Below are 12,052 nucleotides of genomic sequence, written 5' to 3'. Positions count from 1 at the left end.
TTTCGCATGGGTTGAAGGGCAGGGTGGACTGGCAAAGAGAAGGAAGCAGAAAGACAGGAACACCTGATTCCTCCAGCATTTAAAGAACCCTCTGGTATGAACTGAACAGCAGTATAGGCTGGTTGTAAACCTCCGGAGATGCCATCTGTTCTGATGGCCTCTCCTCATGCTGACGTGGCCATGCGTCCCACCTGAGGTGTAACGTTAACAGGAACAGAGCCAGACAAAGTTCCTGAATTCATTCAGGTGAGGATTAAGGTCACACTGTGAAAAATATGGTTGCTGTACCTCAAAAGCAGTGTGATTCTCAAAGCACTCCAGGGGACTGAGTAAATAAATGAGCACATTCTTCCTGGTATGGAAAAATCCTACATCCGCATTCACATTCTGGATGACAGACAGTAATTTTGCTTATCTGCATCCTAAGTTATCCTGCCCACTACTTTGAATTCCGGGTATTTTCAAAGTGGAGCAGTGGGCATGAGCCCTCTGGTGGAGGCAGCACATGCCGCCTGCCAGCTCTGCTGAGCCAGCGGGGAGAGTGGGAGGGACACTGACCAAAACACATCCCTGTACACAGACAAGCTTCATCTCTACTGGCTTATGCAGGCACACATGTGTCAGCTAAAGAAGCAAATCCTTTCCGCTGTTCTAATCAGCACTGGCTTCTATCAGAAACCCTCTACAGTGTGGATCAATATTAAAATGTTTCTAGCATTCAACTCGCTCAGCATTTTGAGTCTGGGTGAAATTGCTGGGGTTCACTGGAAAAAGGTTCCTTAGGAAACAATATTGAAACTGTGAAATTAATAGTATAAGCAGCACAAAGGAGAAATCCATGAGTTGAAGGATACCAAGAGCCCTGAAAATGAGACAGAAGCAGAATAACAAACTATAAGGAAATGGAGCATATGCAGGGAGAAAAATGGAGGAGGAGGAAATACAAAGAAAAGAAAAAAATAGCTAATTACAGTTCGTTTTAAAAAAAGGAAGTGTGATATTCTTTGGGCCTTTGGCAATAAAACAGGCAGGCAGAAGCTCTGAGAGTTAAAAGTGGAACAGTCAGAAGTCATGATACTGAGTGATCTGAGTTATGTACAAACTCTGAAGGTCATGCAAGTCTGGTCTTCAAAGTTCATCCTACTACTAGGATTGACATAAAGTTTCTGAGAATATATTTATTTACAAAGAGCAATGTCTTTTATTGCTTGTTTCTCACAGAAACTCTCTCTGCTCTTAAAATAACTTTTTTTCTGAGTAATTTATTTTCTACATAAAGCTCAGGAGGTCTAAGCAGCATCTAGGAAACAAAGAAAGATGCCCCAAAGCATCTAATACAGGATAAGTTTTGTCTTATGTATCACAGCATCAAATATATTAAACTAAAGCCTTTTTAGCTGAAACTTTTTATGTGACCCTGTCTAAGTCCAAGACTTACCATATCTAGAGATTAGCTAAGACATGTGAATGTTTTTAGGTCACATATTCTTGTTTCACTCAGTAAACTAGGGAGAAAGAATGTCTCCAGAAATTTTTGCCAAGGATGTATCAAGAAAAGGATGAGAACAGCAAATAAATCTGCCTGAGACACAAGAGATGATGCCAGTAATTCCCAGAAAAGGGGACTTCAGCTCTGCAGCAGCAGCTGGAAGGAGTGTATGGATTCTGAAGGGACCATGAGCACAGCACAGGAGAAGGGCCTGTCTTTGGTAAAAATGTTAGACAGCAAAATGAGCTATTAAGTACTGTATAAAGGATAGTGGCACAAAGCTGTAGTAAATTCACATCCACTTCACAGTCCCAAATTCTTTTTTTTTTTTTCTTTTGTGCACTCTAAACTAGAATAGAAAATATAGAAGTTAATTCAGGACCTCTTGTTTGAAAGTACAAATTTATTATTTCTTCTACAGGTAAACCTAAAATCAAGTCTCTTGATAAGCACTGTTCCCTTTCTTTCAGTTTGAAATGTTTGTTACTCAGCAACCTTGACCCAAACTCTAATGATAACAAAAATTTCTAAATAAGATCTAAATTTTCAGCAAATTTAGAACTTAGCCTGATGCTTTGTGTAAAAGTGCTGCCAATATAACTATGGATGTTGAAGCAACTTACAGTGATGTAATGGTACTTGGAAGTACCACATTTCCTCTTCATGTAATTATTTTAAATGTTGTATTGACAACATAATTTATTTTCAGATTTTTTTACAGCTAATGTATGTATTGATTATGAGATGAACTGCATCCAAAAGACAAACTAATCTTCATTTACAACTTTATCCATATTATGTCCTTTATGTAGTAAATTAATATAAAGCTTTATTCTGCTCTGAAAAATAGGCAGTTTTGAATGGCCATCATTCCTTGGTTTACATACCCTGAGTGTTTGGGCTTCAGAGAGTGGACTGGGGGTGGAATACCCTTGTGCAGCTGCTATTTCCAGCTGATGGTCAGCTGCTGCCTTGCCACGTGCGTGTTGGGCACTGGAGGACACTCAGTTTGCGCCATGGTGGCACCTCCCCTAACTGCTCCCAACATTTCTTTCCTCTTTGATCTCAGAGTTGCTAGAAATGAACCTTGTTCCCCAAGCATTGAAAGGTACACACCATGTTGCGCCTGTAGCCTGAAGCCTGAGTGGAATGATGTCAATTAAACAATGCTGTGTGAAGTTCCAAAAATGCTACGTTTTTACAAACAAAGAATAAATCACATTAAAAGAATGAAATTATCCAGATTTTATACTCTTACACCATAGCACAAAATTAATTCCTTGGAATTTTCAGTGCCTTTAGAATAAAAGTTATGTTCATTATTTGTACATAAAATTTTTAGTAAGTTAGCCAGTAAGTGACAGATAAAGAAAGAAATCCACTATATTCTTGACCTGATGGTCACAAAGCCAGGGCAAACACTATTTAGATAATATTACTCTAGTTCTCTATTTCAACATTAATTTTGTTGGGATAAAATACATAGCAAAAACTTTCTTGGAGACTACACTAGAGAAAAAATTATATTAACAAGGAGGAAATATTCTAGTTTATGATTTGTTTATTCTCCGGGTTTCTAACAACCATGTTTGTAAAGTTGTGCGGGGCTCAGTCATTTGAGAAGGAAATCAAAAAGCCGTAAAATAAGTGCAGCAAGCAGTTTTGGCCTCAAGAGGGCAATATATCACCACGTCTGAAAAGTTTTCTAAAAAGAAGGGAAAAATCACTTTTTACTGAAATAGAACAGATGCTGTTTGCTCGTGGGCAAGTGCTAAATATATTGACCTCTGCTGTATCACTGACATGACTTAATATATAATGACCACCATTCCTTTTCGGAATCAGAACGTTTAATTCAGCATTTCCTATTTTTCAAGGCTAATTGGTTAGAAGAGGTTAAGTCTGTCACCTCACAAGAGATATTGTAATTCTTTGACCCATGAACTTGTTTTGCAGTTAAGATTTCTGAATTTTTAAAAAGGGAAATTGTGATTGCCACTCTTTGCTAAATATGGCAACAGTAAGGAGATATTAAGATTCACCACCTCTTCTCTTTACTCCATTATTATTCCTCTGGTTTCCTCATTTAGCCTCCTGTTATGCACCCGGTTCCTGTTCACCTGCAGTCTCCGAAGAAATCCTGTCACTATTAGTTCCTCCATTAACTTCTTTTCATTTGCTTCCTAATTCATCAACTTTCCATTTTAGAAAGCTTCTTTTTTTAGTGATCTCTAGAGGGCCTTCTTCTACACCCTCTTTAGACCCTAATTCTGAACACTTTTTATCCCCAGATTTGGCCATATTTACGGAAGAAAATTTTTAAAAAAATCTTGGTACTTGTTTCCCTTTGACTTCTTTATTTTTAATTGCAGAAGCTTTTCAGGTTTTTTACACATTCACTTTTTATCCCCTGGCTTTCTCTACCTGAATAAAGCTGCAAGAGATTTGAACTGCAATACATGACCCTAGTTTGGACTTACCTGAGACATTTTTAGGTTAGCTGCTATAATTGTCTTGCAGCTAATGGTGCAACAGATGATTTTAAATTACCCTGGGTGTCTTTAGTCATATATAGCTCAGTGAGGAAACATTCATGTAGTCACATGCTGGCACCAGCAGAGAACAAGCACTTAGTAATATTACTATGACTTGAACATCTACACTGTCTACTACTAAAAATCTGTTTGCTTGGTAGTTCTCCCAGTGTTAGCCTGGAGAGACTCCAAACATTGGCCAAAGGAAACCAGAAGCAAATCTAGCTCTTGCTTGGGAAAACCTTACTTGACCTGAATGTAAGTCAGTGATCAAAGTAAGTCTTTATTAACAATTTAGGAAAATTGAGATACAACTCTAGTTTGATACACAAGAATACCTCAGCTGTTTGTGAGGTTTTTCTCTGCTCCAAAACCTGAAGCAAAGACAAGAAAACAATTTTTTTCCCTTTTGGTTACTTTCAAAATAAATAAAAAAACCCTGCATAAGCAGACAGACAGTCTGAAACAAGCCTCTGAGAGACAATTTCCTGACCATATTTACCACAAATTATATTCACTCTGATGCCTAATGATGACAACTATGATTTGAGAGTCAGCATGATTTAATGGTTCATTCCTGATCATAAGATACTGGAAAGGATGAAGGAAAGAAAACTAGTTGCTGTCAAAATATATAAAGACACACAAGAAGAAAAAGATATGAAGAGATTTTGAGAAGTTATGCAATAATCTTATGTAAGTGGATTTGACCTTTCCTTTCAGGTTAATCCTCTCAAGACCCTTGCTCATTTGTCTTGCTCTGACTCATCTCTAGCATGTACACATTTTAAGGCAATGATGTGTTAACAGTAGATAGACTGGAATTTGATTTAGGTGAAAATTAGCAGCAATGTATTATTTAAAAAATTAAATATTTAGAATAGAGCATAGTGATTTTGGTATACTGTATGTTTCTGGAATATCCTGTACTTCCTAACAGAAGATACATAAAACATGAGTACCATAGAGACTAAGTATATTATGTAACATAATATTGTAAGCTAGACCTTAAAACATTGTGAAAGGCATATCCCTGTGAATGTAAAAGGCAGTGAATATTATCTCTCACCCATTTGTATTTACCATTTTTAAGGGAATATTAGTAACTGGAATTTCAAATGTAATAGTTTTCTGTTTAATAATGGAGGCACTTCAAGGAGCCATAAAATGAATACAGTAAGTAAGTAACGGGACAGATCTGAAGTTATCTCAAACTCTTCACAATGAACCAACCTTGTCCCCAGCACCAGCCCATGTAAGACAGCAGTTACAGATGATTCAATCCTAAATAACAGAAGATCCTTCTTAAACCACTACACTCACACTGAAGTAAATTCCCAATAGCAATGTGACTCTATTTGTGTTTTGAAAGCTTCCAAACCTACTGCAGTGGTTTCTGCGTGACTTTCTCTGCTTTCATGAGAAAACTGAATGCACCAAACAATCACAGACAACAGAGCTTCTCTACAGTGACAGAAACAAGTAGATCATAAAATCACCTTGAAGTCACCAGTGATTCATTGTCCAAATTACAGCTGTGTCCCTGTTGAATCTGGAGCCTCTGTTGGCTATCCAGATAAGTCACCTGGCACCCACTGCTCACCTTCCTGCCTATCCTGGCCTACAGTGAGAGCAAGAAGTTCACCTCTTGCAGTCTTACTCTTCCGTCTCAACCCTTTTACACCTTTAGCCTAATAGCAGAGATCCACAAATCCTCAACCAAGAAAAATAAAGTTTCCAGTTCACAAATAAATAATGTGGATGTCTCTGATTCTAGCTTGTGTCTACGCTGTGGTATTGATGATTAAGACATGACTCTAGGTCATAAAAAGCCAATGGTCACATAAAGCTGACTGTAAGAATGAAATGGAGGGCTCACAAACATTTATGCAAAAGCAGCTGCTTCTTGGTTCATCTAAGCTGTTCATAGCCATCCCTGTGGTATCAAAATATGTACAAAAAAGGACAGAATTATAAGGCTTTTTGCAGTCAAAGGTCTCACATCAGACATGAACAAAACATTGGCATATCCACTACCACCAGTTCTAAATGCTAGTGAAGACATACCCTCAAAGTAATGCCATTAAATATTATTAGGGAACAGATTTATTTCTATTTCTTTCTCGCCCTCTCTCATTCCCTCCCTTCCCTTCCCCCCACTACAAATTCTTTGGAATGACTTGCCAAATCCTGAATGTAAAAAATCCCTGATCTAAAGCTACTCACTGCCAAACCATTCTGAGGTCTTTAGAGTGGAAATTCAAACCATTCTGAACAAGCATATGCTTCACAATAGATGTGTTTCATTAAGGAAGCATAATTCCTGCAGTCAGTTGTAGAGTTAAAAATGCAGAACTCTCACAGCTTAGATAGAATCTGCCATTTTTTGGAAATTGCTGGTTTCAAACATGCTTAAACTATTTCTGGTAAAGCAAATGCCAAAGAAAAGTGAATGTACTTGGAGGAGCTGTTTAAAATTCAAGCAAACTGTTAGGAACTAAGTGTTTTGGGGGAACAGAGGGCTCACTGTATTTCAATATCTTCTAGCAAAGCTCTATTTGTCTGCCTAAATCTGAGAGTTCCATATATATACAACATTATTGCTTAATAATGGTTTAACCAGCTTGAAGGCTTTTGAAGTAGTGAAGCATCATCAGACTCAAAACAGCAAAGCACAAACTTGTCTCAGTACAAAATGTGAAGTGACATTTTCAATTATGCTGCACCAAGCAGCAAGACTGCTGAGAGAACTGCAGAGCTGCCAAGGAATTTCTGGATCTGATACCTCTTTCATTTACTGTTTTTTTATAAACTGGTCATCAACCAAAAGCAGTATTTCAATCTAAATTGTATGAAAGAGTATAAGATTCAGAAATGAACAGATTTTGGCAAGTACACTGTTAGGAAAACTATGAAATACATTTATTTTAAAAGAGCAAATATTAGAAGCACTAAGTTACTGAAAGCAAGAGATATAAGGGGAACACTTCAACACTTTAAAAATCCTTTATCTGGTAATTCAAAAAAGCCAGGTCTGTGCCATGTTGATTACGTTTGCTTTTTTCCTCCCATTCTGACATTACTGATTTCAGTTCCATGTTTCTCTGTTACAAAGCTTCATCAGAGTTATCTATCCTATTAGTTTTTCACTACCTTAGCCCCACAGCTCAAACTGCATTCTACCTCTGTGCAAGCTTTTCCCTCTAATCACCTGTCAACAATCACCAAGTCAACTTCCTCTAAAGCAATCCAACTTCTGCCTTAGCTATACTGGTGTGTTTTCAGTCCACTTTCTGTCCAGAAGCAGCTCTGTCCCCTTTCAGCCTAAACAAATTATTTCCCCTCTGTGTCAGCTCTCCAACAATTTTCTAACAAACTGGCTCTCCACTACTCAAATGGACTTCCAGCCACATCTCAACACAAACTTACTCTACCAAGTCCATTAAGCACTTGCAGAAGTCTACCATTTAGTTACTTTTTATGACTATTCTCTAAAAATGGAAATCTTTCTCACCCCAACAGACCAGTCACAATATTTGTTGCATTAACAAGTTTAGATATGATACTGCACTTTCCTCTGCAGGATGCACTGACCCTCAGATCCTTCTTAACAGGAAAGTTATTCCCATTACTACAATTTAAAACAGGGATCTTAGATGTCTGCTCTCCTGGGGCATCCTGGGTTCAGGAGGGGTAAATGGTTACAGAAGGGTGAGGGGCTCCCTGCCTAGTCCTGGAAGGCAGTAAAATTTTTATCCATCTCTTTGCTGTAGGAACCCTGGGGCATGCTGTAACTGACAGCTGAAAAACTCATAAAGCAGCATTATTTTATCTCCTTATCACATCCAGAAGGTGGGTAGCCAAGACTGACTGGGCTACACAGGCAAAATATGGAGCCAGTGGAGTTCAGAACAAGTTTATGAAATGTGATGTACTGAAATTATGGGCTCAATATCAAATGGCTTCTTGTAGAGGAAATTCAGCTGCCTCTTTCAAAAATGGAGCCTCTGATAAAACAAGGTATAAATCTACACAACAACAACACAACAACAAAAACAAACAAAAAAAAATTAGCAATTTGCTCCATACCATTAATTCTGAGGCCTACAAAGCAAACACAACTTAAATGAAGTGTCTTGCAAATGGTTGCATTTCTAACCTTTTTAATAGTGCCCTCCAAAAACAAGTAGATGGAATTATCGATGACCACATATTACAGCACAAGGATAACAGTAAAGTCAATCTAGCATCAATTTCTGGAAAAAGAGATAAAACTGCCTGAACAAGGTTACTTTTTGTTATTATATTTTATTCACATAAAATAATTGAAAATATATTGCCATAAGACCAGTCCAAAATAAGTTTTTGCTCCCAATTTTTCAGTTGCACATAATAATGGGGGAAAACCCCAATTATTAATATGATTTTAAGGAAAACTTAGCTTTCTCACAGAAAGCAAACCTTGAAGCATTCTGAAACTGATACTCTGAAGTCCTAGTGTCACATATGAGAAGTGGCAAAGGCCAAATTCTTATAGCAAAGAACTCCATTGGTGTTATCTCTGAGAATGCTGCTGTTATATCTGTTCCCCTTTAAGTCAGTGTAACAGAAACTATAGAGTTTAATGTGCATTCTAAAATTAATTTGGGGCAGCTCCTAAAAGCTGAACTAAAACAATGAAAGGAACTTTCAGAATTTGCTATCACTCATTTTCACATTGTACTCCAAAAAGTAATTTCTGAAACATAAAATTAACAGCCACAAAAATTGTTTTGCACCCCAGAATGAAGGTGCCCGTTACTAAGGGCACAAAAAACGTGCCAGATTGTTACCTGCAGTGGAAGACAAAATATGACAAGATTATGCAGTAGCTATTGCAAAGCAAGAAAGTGGCCCTATGTAACGGCAAATGGGGCAGTCGAGCAGAGTTCTATCTGTAGACAGACAGGAATACTAATGGGATGATAATGCCCATGCAAGGACATCAACCTAATTAGCAAGTATGAAAAATAACAATTTATCCGTTTCTGCCCATTTCTATAACTACTATCATTTCTATAACTACGAAATTATTACTTTTTAAAAATGCTTAAGCATATTTTCAACAAATTACCTCCTGTGAAGATATTACAAGATTTACACTAATTCAAAATTATTCCCATAATAATCATAATAAAATACCAAAATTTCCTTGTTTTTCATATTACCTAGCTAAAACATTACTTTCAATGATTTTGAGACTTCCAGTTGTTTCTAAGTTGTCATAACCCCAAAATGAAAGACTAAGTTATTGTAGTTTTGTTTACAATCTTAATAAATAACATACATTGTGCTAGACATATTTGCAGCAGTGCAACTGGATTGGATTACTAACAGGAATAAGCATGCTCTTCTTCTGTCCTCAAAATGAAGCTCACCTTTCAGATCTGACTTCTTCAGCACAAAACCGCTGCTAACAAAAGCAGTATTGAATTATTGCTAAGACATATTTGTGAAATAAGGAACTTCCTTTTTGAGTGGGATACATGTTCTTAGATAACAGAATTAATACAAGAGCCAATTTACAATAATTGAAAAAACCAATGACACATTTTTGATTCTTGTCTTAGGGAATTGTGAAGCACGAGATCTAGTAAAAGAAAGAATTTAATTGTGACACAGGTGTGGTATTTTTCCTTAGATTCCTCTTTGTTCACACTATTTGATATCATCACATAAAGGAAGAATTTTCTAGTTTCTTATTACTTAAGTCAAACTAAAGTATCTCAGGAAAGCATCATATTGTCAGTGAGGCAAAATTTACCTTGGACAGAGCTTTTGAAAAAGTGAAAAATTGGTTTTTAACTAGTCTTACAAGAAGATTTAATAACTAGCAATAATAGAAAACCTTGGGCAAATAAGCTGCTTGGGGAAAACTTATATTTCTTTAAAATAGTATAATTTTTCTTAAGTATTTCAAAAATTTTCACCTGGTTATTTTTATTCACTATTCAGGAAGCACATTTAGTGAAATATGAAACTTATGCACTGCTTTTAAGCTGATGGAATACTGAGCTCTCTCTTCCTAGCAGTCCTCTTTGCATCTGCTCTTCTTTCTGTTTAAAGCCCTTCTTTTACTATGAGCCAAACACACTTCATGAGATTATTTTCAAATTCCACATTAACATTTTCTAAAGATTTATCACAGAAACACTGAGAAATTGTAGAAAGTGCGGTGTCAGCAGCAGTCAAGTTCCTCAAGGGCAAGAGCAGCAGCTGGAATCACTAGCTAGAAGGGTTTACCCTGGCCACAGAACAGCAAATTACTTTTAATTGCTGTCACAAGCTCAATCCACTCTCCAGAGGAGGTGAGGAAAGGACGGAGGGAAGAGGGTGTTTACAGCTGCAGCCAGTCGTTACAGCTGATTCTCACTCCTCCATTCTGGTAGGAGTGAACTGCAGCTGCAAGGACTCACACAAAGACGCCCCTCGAAAGAGAATTACCTTTTCAAAAAGTTTTTGATAAAAACAAATATGGTGATTTGAGAGTGTGATACAAGAAGTTTTTCTGCCACCTGTTTCGCGCCTAGGGGAAGTCAGCATCTAGTGGAAGGCACTGGTCCCTAGACACTCAACAATCCTATTCTTAAACAGGCTCTTGCAGTGTCATTTGAAAGACAGCATCTTATGCATTCACAAGCAGCTTTGATGGGCTTTGTTGCTTTCCCAGAATGAAGGGCTCTGTATCTGTCAGCCTCAGCTGGACTAATTTTCAACACCACACAGACTCAAGGACAGAAACAATTTGCACTTACTAAGACAGTTCTTTCATCAAAGTCTGGAAGATGAGCCCCACCCATGAAGACAGAGGGAAAAGTTTGCATCATTACACACTGCCCTTTACAGCTGACAGCTGCTGCACCCTCATTTGTTTAAGACAAAATTTCTCTTTTTGTATTTTCTACCGCTACTTTATATTCAAATATCTCTAGCTCAACTATTTCCCTACTAGTCATAATAATTCCCATGCCTTCAAAAGATACAGAAATTGTGCTTGATAAGAAGGACTTTCTGGCCATATAAAACTAGTCCTTTTTTCTCAGCGAATACACAACCTGATAACAGAGAAGATATTGCAGATTTAGCATTTATATGCTAAACATCACCCTTTAACATGTGTTATGAATTTTGAAGCATTTTGAAATCTAATAGAGGTGGAGCTTTCTTTTCTGAAAACTTAAATGCCATTGAGGATGGACATGAAATGTTCTGAGATGAGGAGTCCTCTGCAATGGCCAGGAAGACAAATGAAACAGAAAATGAAAGAAACATTATTGTGAATATAATCTAAGAATTATATTAGTGAGATGACTAGGTCCTGATTTGATTATTCATTCAAATTCACCTCCCTTTCCAAAGTTTATCTTTTTTCTCAAAAAGACTCGTCAGTGAAGTCCCATTTCATCTGAAGTTTAATGGAATAGTATATAATTACTGCTCTAGCGTATAGCACTAATATATTGCTATTATTTAAGAAGGATTATATAAGTTAATTTTTAAAAAGTGATGCTTAGTTCCACCAAAACAGGAGGTAAATAATCACTGCAAGGGAAGAGAACTAATTAAAAAGAAATGTTGCTATTATACCTAATTTGACAGGAATCAAGATTCCTATTCTTGGACTAAAGCAAATCTTCTTAATGAACAAAATAGGCAGAGGATATCAAGTATAGCTTCATTCAAATACAGCAAAGATCTCTGATTCTTTCATGTTTATTTTACCCTTCCTACAAAAAATAACTTGTCACATACCCAATCTTGGCAAAGAGAAGGTTGGTAAAATATTACTTTACCAAGTTTAACGGCATTGATATAAGTCAAATAATATGGGCAAATCCTGTTTGGTTAGTTAAAGTTAACTTCAGTCCATTATAATTACAATAATTGCTGCTCTTCTCTACTTCCAGCAGTCTTCAGATATGATTTTCAGCATTAGAAGAAAACAAAAAAGCAACCTTATCCCTTCCAGCAGCTCCATCTCCACATACAG

At 36.9% G+C, this 12,052-nt stretch overlaps 1 protein-coding gene across 3 annotated transcripts in view; it reads right to left on the bottom strand.

Annotated features, from left to right (window-relative positions):
• Positions 1 to 12,052, bottom strand: part of AKAP6 (A-kinase anchoring protein 6) — a 212,372-nt gene that overhangs the window by 160,602 nt on the left and 39,718 nt on the right. The window lies entirely within an intron of this gene.

Source organism: Pyrgilauda ruficollis, unplaced genomic scaffold (genome assembly GCF_017590135.1).
Source record: "Pyrgilauda ruficollis isolate IOZ18807 unplaced genomic scaffold, ASM1759013v1 scaffold63, whole genome shotgun sequence".
Taxonomy (NCBI): domain Eukaryota; kingdom Metazoa; phylum Chordata; class Aves; order Passeriformes; family Passeridae; genus Pyrgilauda; species Pyrgilauda ruficollis.
This window is presented reverse-complemented; position numbering and strand designations above follow the sequence as displayed.